Source organism: Anopheles funestus, assembly GCF_943734845.2.
Source record: "Anopheles funestus chromosome X unlocalized genomic scaffold, idAnoFuneDA-416_04 X_unloc_76, whole genome shotgun sequence".
Lineage (NCBI taxonomy): Eukaryota > Metazoa > Arthropoda > Insecta > Diptera > Culicidae > Anopheles > Anopheles funestus.
In genome coordinates this window covers 85,001-97,500 of record NW_026045205.1, presented here as the reverse complement: position 1 = coordinate 97,500, position 12,500 = coordinate 85,001, and the positions used below count along the sequence as shown (strand labels likewise).

The 12,500-nt window shown below is 46.1% G+C and overlaps 1 non-coding gene across 1 annotated transcript in view; it reads right to left on the bottom strand.

Moving 5' to 3' along the window:
* Nucleotides 1–12,453: 12,453 nt before the first annotated feature.
* Nucleotides 12,454–12,500, bottom strand: part of LOC125774056 (large subunit ribosomal RNA) — a 4,179-nt gene continuing 4,132 nt past the window's right edge. The window contains exon 1 of the ribosomal RNA XR_007420566.1: nt 12,454–12,500. This exon is cut by the window's right edge and continues 4,132 nt beyond it. This is a non-coding gene — a ribosomal RNA (large subunit ribosomal RNA).

Here is a 12,500-nt window from a genome sequence, read left to right as displayed (position 1 = left end):
GCGAACGTTTTGATGCAGCCCCCTGGGGGACCACGGCACTTTACACCGGGTATGGTGTATGCGCAACCTACAGATAACAATAAACCCCTTATGCGTGTGTAAACCGATGTTGGGCTGCTCAACATCTTTCATGGTTACATCACTTGCACCAGAACCCACGGTGCCGATTTGGTAATATGTTGTACATTTACTCTCAAGATGTACGCTTCGGCCCCTTATTCAGGGGCTCAAGCTATTACCAGCAAGAACAATCCTCATCCAGACTTGAACTCGAAACACCCGCAGGCGAACGGTTTAACTAATAAGTGCACCAGTCTTGAATCCATGCGTCGGTGGAAACAATGCCGGCGTGTTGCATGTATTAGCTCTGAACTTAGCGAGTGATTGCCTTGCAGCTGTCATACTGAGCGTAGAGCGTGATTATCGCTCACTTGAACCATGTTGAATGGCTCTTTGGTGTAGGGTAAGGCACCAATTTGTTGGGGCGTAACGGTCACCACCAACTTAAGACTTGCTTATAGGTATTTCAACGTTTTCAACTCTTAAATCGACCGTGTTTCATTATCATCTCTTCTTCTTATTAAATGCATAGAGTTCGTTCCATTGGGTAGTTCGCGTGGCGAACGGTTTGATGCAGCCCCCCGGGGGGGACCACGGCACTTTACACCGGGCATGGTGTATGCGCAACCTACAGATCACCAATATATTTGTGATCGATAATGCACACTTCTTACACGACTGACCAGTCGACAGCGCTGCCTTCCTATTATGCGTGTGTAAACCGATGTTGGGCTGCTCAACATCTTTCACGGTTACATCACTTGCACCCGAACCCATGGTGCCGATTTGGTAATATGTTGTACATGGTCTCAAGATGTACGCTTCGACCCCTTATTCAGGGGCTCAAGCTATTACCAGCAAGATCAATCCTCATCCAGACTTGAACTCGAAACACCCGGAGGCGAACGGTTTAACTAATAAGTGCACCAGTCTTGAATCCATGCGTCGGTGGAAACAATGCCGGCATGTTGCATGTATTAGCTCTGAACATAGCGAGTGATTACCTTGCAGCTGTCGAACTGAGCGTAGAATGTGATTATCGCTCACTTGAAAGGGTCAAGCCCTTTCGAGTCGTCCGGTTTTTACGCCAGACGACTCGGTTCACCATCTTTCGGGAAGGGACCGTCTCGGTCGCAAGCTGCTCCGGTCCCTAAACAACCTGCGACAAATGATAGGAAATGCCGACATCAACACGTGTTCAGTTTGGTTTATCGCTCATAGGTCTTTTTGACCATCGATCCCTGATTATAACTCTCAATTAAACAGTCAGGAGAGTAAGGCATGCCCATCGATATCTCATCGACAGGCGATACCGCAAGAACGGCCAACGACACATCAGGTGATCGATTATTGCTACGACTTTTGCTTAATCGTTTCCACTCCTTAGAGAAAGAAACCCCCGGGGACCGTCTCAGTCGCAAGCTGCTCCGGTCCCTAAACAACCTGCGACAAATGATAGGAAATGCCGACATCAACACGTGTTCAGTTTGGTTTATCGCTCATAGGTCTTTTTGACCATCGATCCCTGATTATAACTCTCAATTAAACAGTCAGGAGAGTAAGGCATGCCCATCGATATCTCATCGACAGGCGATACCGCAAGAACGGCCAACGACACATCAGGTGATCGATTATTGCTACGACTTTTGCTTAATCGTTTCCACTCCTTAGAGAAAGAAACCCCCGGGGACCGTCTCGGTCGCAAGCTGCTCCGGTCCCTAAACAACCTGCGACAAATGATAGGAAATGCCGACATCAATATGTGTTCAGTTTGGTTTATCGCTCATTGGTCTGTTTGACCATCGATCCCTGATTAAACTCTCAGTAATCCAGTCGGGAGAGTAAGGCATGCCCATCGATATCTCATCGACAGGCGATACCGCTTGAACGGCCAACGACACATCAGAGGATCGTATCTTGCTACAACTTTTGCTTAATCGTTTCTTCTCCTTGGAGAAAGAAACCCCCGGGGACCGTCTCGGCCGCAAGCTGCTCCGGTCCCTAAACAACCTGCGGCATCAAATGATAGGAAAAGCCGACATCAATACGTGTTCAGTTTGGTTTATCGCTCATTGGTCTTGTTTGACCATCGATCCCTGATTAATACTCTCAATTAGAAGGTCGGTAGAGTAAGGCATGCCCATCGATATCTCATCGACAGGCGATACCGCATGAACGGCCAACGACACATCAGAGGATCGTATCTTGCTACAACTCTTGCTTAATAGTTTCCACTCCTTGGAGAAAGAAACCCCCGGGGACCGTCTCGGCCGCAAGTTGCTCCGGTCCCTAAACAACCTGCGGCATCAAATGATAGGAAAAGCCGACATCAATACGTGTTCAGTTTGGTTTATCGCTCATAGGTCTGTTTGACCATCGATCCTAGAATTCAACTTTCGAGTAAGGCATGCCCGTCGATATCTCATCGATAGGCGATACCGGTAGAACGGCCAACGACACACATCTAGGATCGCATTTACTCTTCCTTGGATGGATAACCAATACCCTAGGACCGTTTCATCGCGAGCTGCTCCGGTCCTCAAACAACTCGCGAACCACCGATAGGATGATATTAGGAATGGCCGACTTTCATCCTTTAACTCTCAGTTCTGCTTACCAAAACATAGGTACTTGGACCTTAAAGACCACTATATGTTCCCCGATCGGGGGCAATCGGAACGTCTATCCATCATCAACATCGTTTCACTCATTCCGAACCACCAAATTGGACAGACAGTACCATATTCACCAACCGATTGCTTCAACTTCGCAAACTGTATGGTAAGTTCTACTAATTTCACATCTTACCATCGACTAATAGTGCATAAATCCACTTGGAAATCACTTTTCCTTGGTCCTCGGACCTTCTACGACAACGTCCAACAAATATCCGAAGTCGTTTCCCAACTTAGACCAAGCATTTCGTATCTTTACTTCTAATCGATTTTTTCTCTCATAATTGACGATCAAAATCTAAAAACCACATTTTGAGCCAGAAGCAGTCGTCCGATCGTCCTGGGGGTAGTCTCAATCGATTTAGAAGGGCCCAATTCATAAAGATACGTACTCAGTCAAATTCATGCTTCTGGCTCACCTACCCCCTATATAGAAAACGAAAGCGTACAGGCGTGGAAAACGTGCCATTTTTCTCCATCACGGACTTTTTTTTTCTCGTTGCACCGACTCTAGTAAAAAAGTGAAATTTTTTACTAGTTACCAACTTTTGCAAATTATCATCGGATATCACTTTTCATGGTCTATAGTAAGTTCTTATCACGTTTTAGTAGTTTTTGAAAAAAAAATTTTTTTGAACTTTTCAAAATTTTTCAAAACAAAGTTTTTGTAGGCGGTTTTGTGTATGGAGGGTTACTAGTCTCGGGGTCACTGTTTGACCAAAAAACCACTATATATCATTCGAAAGGTAATTTCAAGGGCTACAAAAAATTGTTCTACGGCACCCCCCTCCGACGTCTAGTATTCGAGTTATTGGCCAAAAACCATCACTTGAGCGATTTTTCGTTCAGGGTACCCGACTCTAGTAAAAAAGTGAAATTTTTCTCGATTGACCAAGTGTTGCAAATGACCATCGGATTTCACTTTTTATGGTCTATAGTGAGTTCTGATCACGATTTGGTACTTTTTGAAAAAATTTTTTTGACGCACTTTTCAAAATTTTGCAAAACCAAAACTTTTTAGGCGGTTTTGTGTATGGAGGGTTACTAGTCTCGGGGTCACTGTTTGACCAAAAAACCACTATATATCATTCGAAAGGTAATTTCAAGGGCTACAAAAAATTGTTCTACGGCACCCCCCTCCGACGTCTAGTATTCGAGTTATTGGCCAAAAACCGCAACTATAGCGGTTTTTCGTACAGGGTACCCGACTCTAGTAAAATGATGCGATTTTTACTAGTCTAGGAACTTTTTGGTCAAAAAATCAAGTATATGTCATTCGATAGATAATTTCAAGGGCTACCAAAAATTGTTCCACGACACCCCCCTGCGACGTCTAGTATTCGAGTTATTAGCCAAAAACCGCAACTTAAGCGGTTTTTCGTCCAGGGTACCCGACTCTAGTAAAATGATGCGATTTTTACTAGTCTAGGGAACTTTTTGGCCAAAAATCAAGTATATGTCATTCGATAGATAATTTCAAGGGCTACCAAAAATTGTTCCACGACACCCCCCTCCGACGTCTAGTATTAGAGTTATTAGCCAAAAACCGCAACTATAGCGGTTTTTCGTCCAGGGTACCCGACTCTAGTAAAATGATGCGATTTTTACTAGTCTAGGGAACTTTTTGGCCAAAAATCAAGTATATGTCATTCGATAGATAATTTCAAGGGCTACCAAAAATTGTTCCACGACACCCCCCTGCGACGTCTAGTATTCGAGTTATTAGCCAAAAACCGCAATTATAGCGGTTTTTCGTCCAGGGTACCCGACTCTAGTAAAATGATGCGATTTTTACTAGTCTAGGGAACTTTTTGGCCAAAAATCAAGTATATGTCATTCGATAGATAATTTCAAGGGCTACCAAAAATTGTTCCACGACACCCCCCTGCGACGTCTAGTATTCGAGTTATGGGCCAAAAACCATTCATACTTGAGCATTTTGCTCATTTTGCCTGTACGGGTACCGGGGACTAGTAAAATCAGGCCAATTTTACTAGAGTAGGGGTCCTTTTTGGTCAAAAAAACAACTTTTGCTCGTTCGATAGGGAATCGATAGGGCAACAAAAAATCGTTCTACGACCCCCCCTTCCGATGTCTAGTATTCGAGTTATGGGCCAAAAACAGTTTATAGCTAATTTTTCACTCGATTTTTCACCAAGTATCGCACATTACTCCGGTTCTATACATTGGATCGTCAATCTTTAAGATTTTATGGGTAGTTCCAACTGTTTGCTACATTTCATCCATACATCACCAACCGATTCAATGTCTGTGCTAGAAGTTATTAGAGGAATAAAAAAATTTACCCTTGGCTTTGGACCGTACAATTTTACCCATTTTTGGCCCATATTTGCCCCATAGCTCCGCCGGTATCCAAGATATGGCCACACTTTCTTCTGGCCATGGGTAGATGGCACTTGTGGCTAGATTTCTTCCATGCACCACTAATCGCTACCATGTCTGTGGCCGGAGCTATTCACGAAAGCGCCTCGCGCACTTGGTCGGATTTTTGGTCCAACTTGCACCATTTTTGGCCCATATTTGCCCCATAGCTCCGCCGGTATCCAAGATATGGCCACACTTTCTTCTGGCCATGGGTAGATGGCACTTGTGGCTAGATTTCTTCCATGCACCACTAATCGCTACCATGTCTGTGGCCGGAGCTATTCGACGAACAACCATCGCATTGACCTAGGTACTTTTTCGGATTTTTGGTCCAACTTGCACCATTTTTGGCCCATATTTGCCCCATAGCTCCGCCGGTATCCAAGATATGGCCACACTTTCTTCTGGCCATGGGTAGATGGCACTTGTGGCTAGATTTCTTCCATGCACCACTAATCGCTACCATGTCTGTGGCCGGAGCTATTCGACGAACAACCATCGCATTCACCTTCTCGTTGCACTTCTTCGGGAATTTGGTGCAACCAAGTTTTCACTATAACTTGGTCATTTTCCGTCCATCGGACATGCGGTTTTGGGTGTCGATACTTGACACCGCACGCTACAATATGTTCCTCCACGACCATGTGGTCCGATGCTTCCAACAGGAGCTATTCGAGGATTACCGATTTTTCACCATTAAAAATGCTCAATTTTGCACCAACTTTTGCCTATAACTCAGGCTGTATCGATCGGATCTTCAATCTTGAAAAAGTTTTGGATAGGTGGCATCAAATGCTACATTTCGTTCTTCCACGTCAACTTTGTCCGATGTCTAGCAAAAAAGTTATTCGCGAACCAAGTCCAGAACCCATGCAATGGCTGCCCACATTGCATACATCACGGCGGTTAACTCTCGTTACTCTATACCGAGGACTTGGTACATTTTCAGGCATTCGTTGCTACTTCTCGGTTCATGATATTCGTTTACGGTCTTCACTAGGGCATTTGGTGCTCCTTATCGGTTCATGATATTCGTTTACGGTCTTCACTAGGGCATTTGGTGCTCCTTATCGGTTCATGATATTCGTTTACGGTCTTCACTAGGGCATTTGGTGCTCCTTATCGGTTCATGATATTCGTTTACGGTCTTCACTAGGGCATTTGGTGCTCCTTATCGGTTCATGATATTCGTTTACGGTCTTCACTAGGGCATTTGGTGCTCCTTATCGGTTCATGATATTCGTTTACGGTCTTCACTAGGGCATTTGGTGCTCCTTATCGGTTCATGATATTCGTTTACGGTCTTCACTAGGGCATTTGGTGCTCCTTATCGGTTCATGATATTCGTTTACGGTCTTCACTAGGGCATTTGGTGCTCCTTCTCGGTTCATGATATTCGTTTACGGTCTTCACTAGGGCATTTGGTGCTCCTTCTCGGTTCATGATATTCGTTTACGGTCTTCACTAGGGCATTTGGTACTGGGCTTCCCACTTTCTACTGATCGATCCATACTCACTTGCGTGCACCTAGCCTAGGAAGGTTTCCTATGGCTTCCCATCTTTCTACTGATCGATCCATACTCACTTGCGTGCACCTAGCCTAGGAAGGTTTCCTATGGCTTCCCATCTTTCTACTGATCGATCCATACTCACTTGCGTGCACCTAGCCTAGGAAGGTTTCCTATGGCTTCCCATCTTTCTACTGATCGATCCATACTCACTTGCGTGCACCTAGCCTAGGAAGGTTTCCTATGGCTTCCCATCTTTCTACTGATCGATCCATACTCACTTGCGTGCACCTAGCCTAGGAAGGTTTCCCTTCGGCTTCCCATCTTTCTACTGATCGATCCATACTCACTTGCGTGCACCTAGCCTAGGAAGGTTTCCTATGGCTTCCCATCTTTCTACTGATCGATCCATACTCACTTGCGTGCACCTAGCCTAGGAAGGTTTCCTATGGCTTCCCATCTTTCTACTGATCGATCCATACTCACTTGCGTGCACCTAGCCTAGGAAGGTTTCCTTGGGCTTCCCATCTTTCTACTGATCGATCCATACTCACTTGCGTGCACCTAGCCTAGGAAGGTTTCCTATGGCTTCCCATCTTTCTACTGATCGATCCATACTCACTTGCGTGCACCTAGCCTAGGAAGGTTTCCTTGGGCTTCCCATCTTTCTACTGATCGATCCATACTCACTTGCGTGCACCTAGCCTAGGAAGGTTTCCTTGGGCTTCCCATCTTTCTACTGATCGATCCATACTCACTTGCGTGCACCTAGCCTAGGAAGGTTTCCTATGGCTTCCCATCTTTCTACTGATCGATCCATACTCACTTGCGTGCACCTAGCCTAGGAAGGTTTCCTATGGCTTCCCATCTTTCTACTGATCGATCCATACTCACTTGCGTGCACCTAGCCTAGGAAGGTTTCCTATGGCTTCCCATCTTTCTACTGATCGATCCATACTCACTTGCGTGCACCTAGCCTAGGAAGGTTTCCTATGGCTTCCCATCTTTCTACTGATCGATCCATACTCACTTGCGTGCACCTAGCCTAGGAAGGTTTCCTATGGCTTCCCATCTTTCTACTGATCGATCCATACTCACTTGCGTGCACCTAGCCTAGGAAGGTTTCCCTTCGGCTTCCCATCTTTCTACTGATCGATCCATACTCACTTGCGTGCACCTAGCCTAGGAAGGTTTCCTATGGCTTCCCATCTTTCTACTGATCGATCCATACTCACTTGCGTGCACCTAGCCTAGGAAGGTTTCCCTTTGGTACCGACTTCCATACTCACTTGCGTGCACCTAGCCTAGGAAGGTTTCCTATGGCTTCCCATCTTTCTACTGATCGATCCATACTCACTTGCGTGCACCTAGCCTAGGAAGGTTTCCTATGGCTTCCCATCTTTCTACTGATCGATCCATACTCACTTGCGTGCACCTAGCCTAGGAAGGTTTCCTTGGGCTTCCCATCTTTCTACTGATCGATCCATACTCACTTGCGTGCACCTAGCCTAGGAAGGTTTCCTATGGCTTCCCATCTTTCTACTGATCGATCCATACTCACTTGCGTGCACCTAGCCTAGGAAGGTTTCCTTGGGCTTCCCATCTTTCTACTGATCGATCCATACTCACTTGCGTGCACCTAGCCTAGGAAGGTTTCCTTGGGCTTCCCATCTTTCTACTGATCGATCCATACTCACTTGCGTGCACCTAGCCTAGGAAGGTTTCCTATGGCTTCCCATCTTTCTACTGATCGATCCATACTCACTTGCGTGCACCTAGCCTAGGAAGGTTTCCTATGGCTTCCCATCTTTCTACTGATCGATCCATACTCACTTGCGTGCACCTAGCCTAGGAAGGTTTCCTATGGCTTCCCATCTTTCTACTGATCGATCCATACTCACTTGCGTGCACCGAGCCTAGGAAGGTTTCCTATGGCTTCCCATCTTTCTACTGATCGATCCATACTCACTTGCGTGCACCTAGCCTAGGAAGGTTTCCTATGGCTTCCCATCTTTCTACTGATCGATCCATACTCACTTGCGTGCACCTAGCCTAGGAAGGTTTCCCTTCGGCTTCCCATCTTTCTACTGATCGATCCATACTCACTTGCGTGCACCTAGCCTAGGAAGGTTTCCTATGGCTTCCCATCTTTCTACTGATCGATCCATACTCACTTGCGTGCACCTAGCCTAGGAAGGTTTCCTATGGCTTCCCATCTTTCTACTGATCGATCCATACTCACTTGCGTGCACCTAGCCTAGGAAGGTTTCCTTGGGCTTCCCATCTTTCTACTGATCGATCCATACTCACTTGCGTGCACCTAGCCTAGGAAGGTTTCCTATGGCTTCCCATCTTTCTACTGATCGATCCATACTCACTTGCGTGCACCTAGCCTAGGAAGGTTTCCTTGGGCTTCCCATCTTTCTACTGATCGATCCATACTCACTTGCGTGCACCTAGCCTAGGAAGGTTTCCTTGGGCTTCCCATCTTTCTACTGATCGATCCATACTCACTTGCGTGCACCTAGCCTAGGAAGGTTTCCTATGGCTTCCCATCTTTCTACTGATCGATCCATACTCACTTGCGTGCACCTAGCCTAGGAAGGTTTCCTATGGCTTCCCATCTTTCTACTGATCGATCCATACTCACTTGCGTGCACCTAGCCTAGGAAGGTTTCCTTGGGCTTCCCATCTTTCTACTGATCGATCCATACTCACTTGCGTGCACCTAGCCTAGGAAGGTTTCCTTGGGCTTCCCATCTTTCTACTGATCGATCCATACTCACTTGCGTGCACCTAGCCTAGGAAGGTTTCCTATGGCTTCCCATCTTTCTACTGATCGATCCATACTCACTTGCGTGCACCTAGCCTAGGAAGGTTTCCTATGGCTTCCCATCTTTCTACTGATCGATCCATACTCACTTGCGTGCACCTAGCCTAGGAAGGTTTCCTATGGCTTCCCATCTTTCTACTGATCGATCCATACTCACTTGCGTGCACCTAGCCTAGGAAGGTTTCCTTGGGCTTCCCATCTTTCTACTGATCGATCCATACTCACTTGCGTGCACCTAGCCTAGGAAGGTTTCCTATGGCTTCCCATCTTTCTACTGATCGATCCATACTCACTTGCGTGCACCTAGCCTAGGAAGGTTTCCTATGGCTTCCCATCTTTCTACTGATCGATCCATACTCACTTGCGTGCACCTAGCCTAGGAAGGTTTCCTTGGGCTTCCCATCTTTCTACTGATCGATCCATACTCACTTGCGTGCACCTAGCCTAGGAAGGTTTCCCTTTGGTACCGACTTCCATCTACGCACTCGATATAACCTAGGTACTTGGTACCGATGATGGTTAACACTCAAGCATTTCTTGCATCCTGCGTGCAAGGTACCAATTTTCACTTCTCAGGTGCGTTTATGAGCCCGCATTAATCCAATATCGCTCTGATGGCCTTTCTTATTATTTCATCCGATAGCCCTTGCCAAAAGCTACCTAAAGTTCCTCCACGGCCATGTGCTCCGACGCTTAGTTTAGGAAATATTCGAAAAAATTCAAAATAGGAAGCGTTTTCTTATTGGAAAATCACCTTAAATCGATGGCCATTTTTTGGGCAAAAACTTTAACGTCTTCCCGACTTTGCGGGAATTGCGAATTTTAGGCACCCAGAGAAAATCTTTTACTTTAAGGGGGCGGCCGCGAAGTTGCCCAAAGTCTCGGACACAAAAATTCTCAAGTTCCCCACTCTAGTAAAGCGCCCTATGAGTATCTCCTGGCCCGCGAGCTCTGCGAGCGGGCCAGCTTCGGCGATTTTTGCCTTTTCGCCTAGGCGGTTCTTCTACGAAATTGGTCCACAGCTTTTGCTCAGAAAGCTAGCATTTGTTGCAACAGTTAGGTGCTTGGTACCACATTTTGGTATCCATTTGGGCATTTGTTGCAACTACTCGGTACTTTGGCCCACATTTCGCTCTACTCGGGCTTCTATGGTGGTACTTGTCGGTACTTCTGGCCAACTTAGGCCAATTGGGTGCAACTTGTGGGTACTCTGTGGGTACTTTAGGGCGTATTGTGTCTTTCGGGTGAACCTTCGCTATACTTCATGGGTACTGATGGCCAACTTAGGAACATTCAGTGCAACCTTTGGGCCTAAGGAAATTTGTCCAACTCTTTGGACTTAGAAAATTTTCTGGACTTAGAAAATTTTCTGGACTTGTAAAAATTTTCAAATGTTCAATTTGGCCCACATTTCGCTCTACTCGGGCCTCTATGGTGCTACTTGGCGGTACTTTTGGCCAACTTAGGCCAATTGGGTGCTCTTTGTGGGTACTCTATCGGTACTTTTGGCCAACTTAGGCCAATGGGGTGCTATATGTGGGTGCTCTATCGGTACTTTTGGCCATGTTAGGCCCATTCGGTGCTATTTGTGGGTACTCTATCGGTACTTTTGGCCATGTTAGGCCCATTCGGTGCTATTTGTGGGTACTCTATCAGTACTTTTGGCCAACTTAGGCCAACTCAGTGCTACTTGTGGGTACTCTATCGGTACTTTTGGCCAACTTAGGCCAACGCGGTGCTATTTGTGGGTACTCTATCGGTACTTTTGGCCAACTTAGGCCCATTCGGTGCTATTTGTGGGTACTCTATCGGTACTTTTGGCCAACATAGGCCAATTGGGTGCTACTTGTGGGTGCTCTATCGGTACTTTTGGCCAACTTAGGCCAACTGGGTGCTATTTGTGGGTACTCTATCGGTACTTTTGGCCAACATAGGCCAATTGGGTGCTACTTTTGGGTGCTCTATCGGTACTTTTGGCCAACTTAGGCCAACTGGGTGCTATTTGTGGGTACTCTATCGGTACTTTTGGCCAACTTAGGCCAACTCAGTGCTTCTTGTGGGTACTCTATCGGTACTTTTGGCCAACTTAGGCCCATTCGGTGCTATTTGTGGGTACTCTATCGGTACTTTTGGCCAACTTAGGCCAACTCAGTGCTACTTGTGGGTACTCTATCGGTACTTTTGGCCAACTTAGGCCAATTGGGTGCTCTTTGTGGGTGCTCTATCGGTACTTTGGGACATATTATGTCCTTCGGGTGAACCTTCTCGATACCTCATGGGTACTTGTGGCCAACTTAGGAAAATTCAGTGCAACCTATGGGCCTTTGGAAATTGTTCCAACACTTTGGACTTAGAAAATTTTCTGGACTTAGAAAATTTTTTGGACTTAGAAAAATTTTCAACTTCTGTATCTTCTTCATCATGTTCCATTTTGTGGGACTTAGAAAATTTTCTGGACTTAGAAAATTTTTTGGACTTAGGAAATTTTTCAACACTTGTAAAATTTTTGTTCCTTCTTTGAAGAAGAATACTTTCCACTATTAGCTTCTTTCTCTTTTTCTTCTTAGTTGTCTTCTTATTTTCGGTCCGAGAGCGCCGACACTTGTAAAATTATCTAAGTCCGAAGACTTTTGGAATGAACCAAAAGTCAACGAACACAATACATCAACCCTATCAACATCAAGTGGCAACCCGAAGGAAGCGCAGCGGCCAGCCCATGTACAACGCGAAGTTGTAGCATGCAACCAACCAACCGCTAACCTCCAACGGCACTCAATGTATTCGTTACACATGGGCGCACCTGCACCACACTGTCGTGACCATCCAACGAGCCGTCGGTTCGGTCGTGTGTTACAAGCACCCCATCACATAGGCATAGAGTCACCACACAGTGTTCTTCAACACTCTCGTCACATGGTGCAAGTCACGGTACGCACCACCAATGTGCACTGGTTGGCCAATTCCAGCACACACGGGGCGCGCACGCGCAAGCACTAACCACCAAGCATGGGTCGCCTGAGAGGATCGATGCGAACGCAT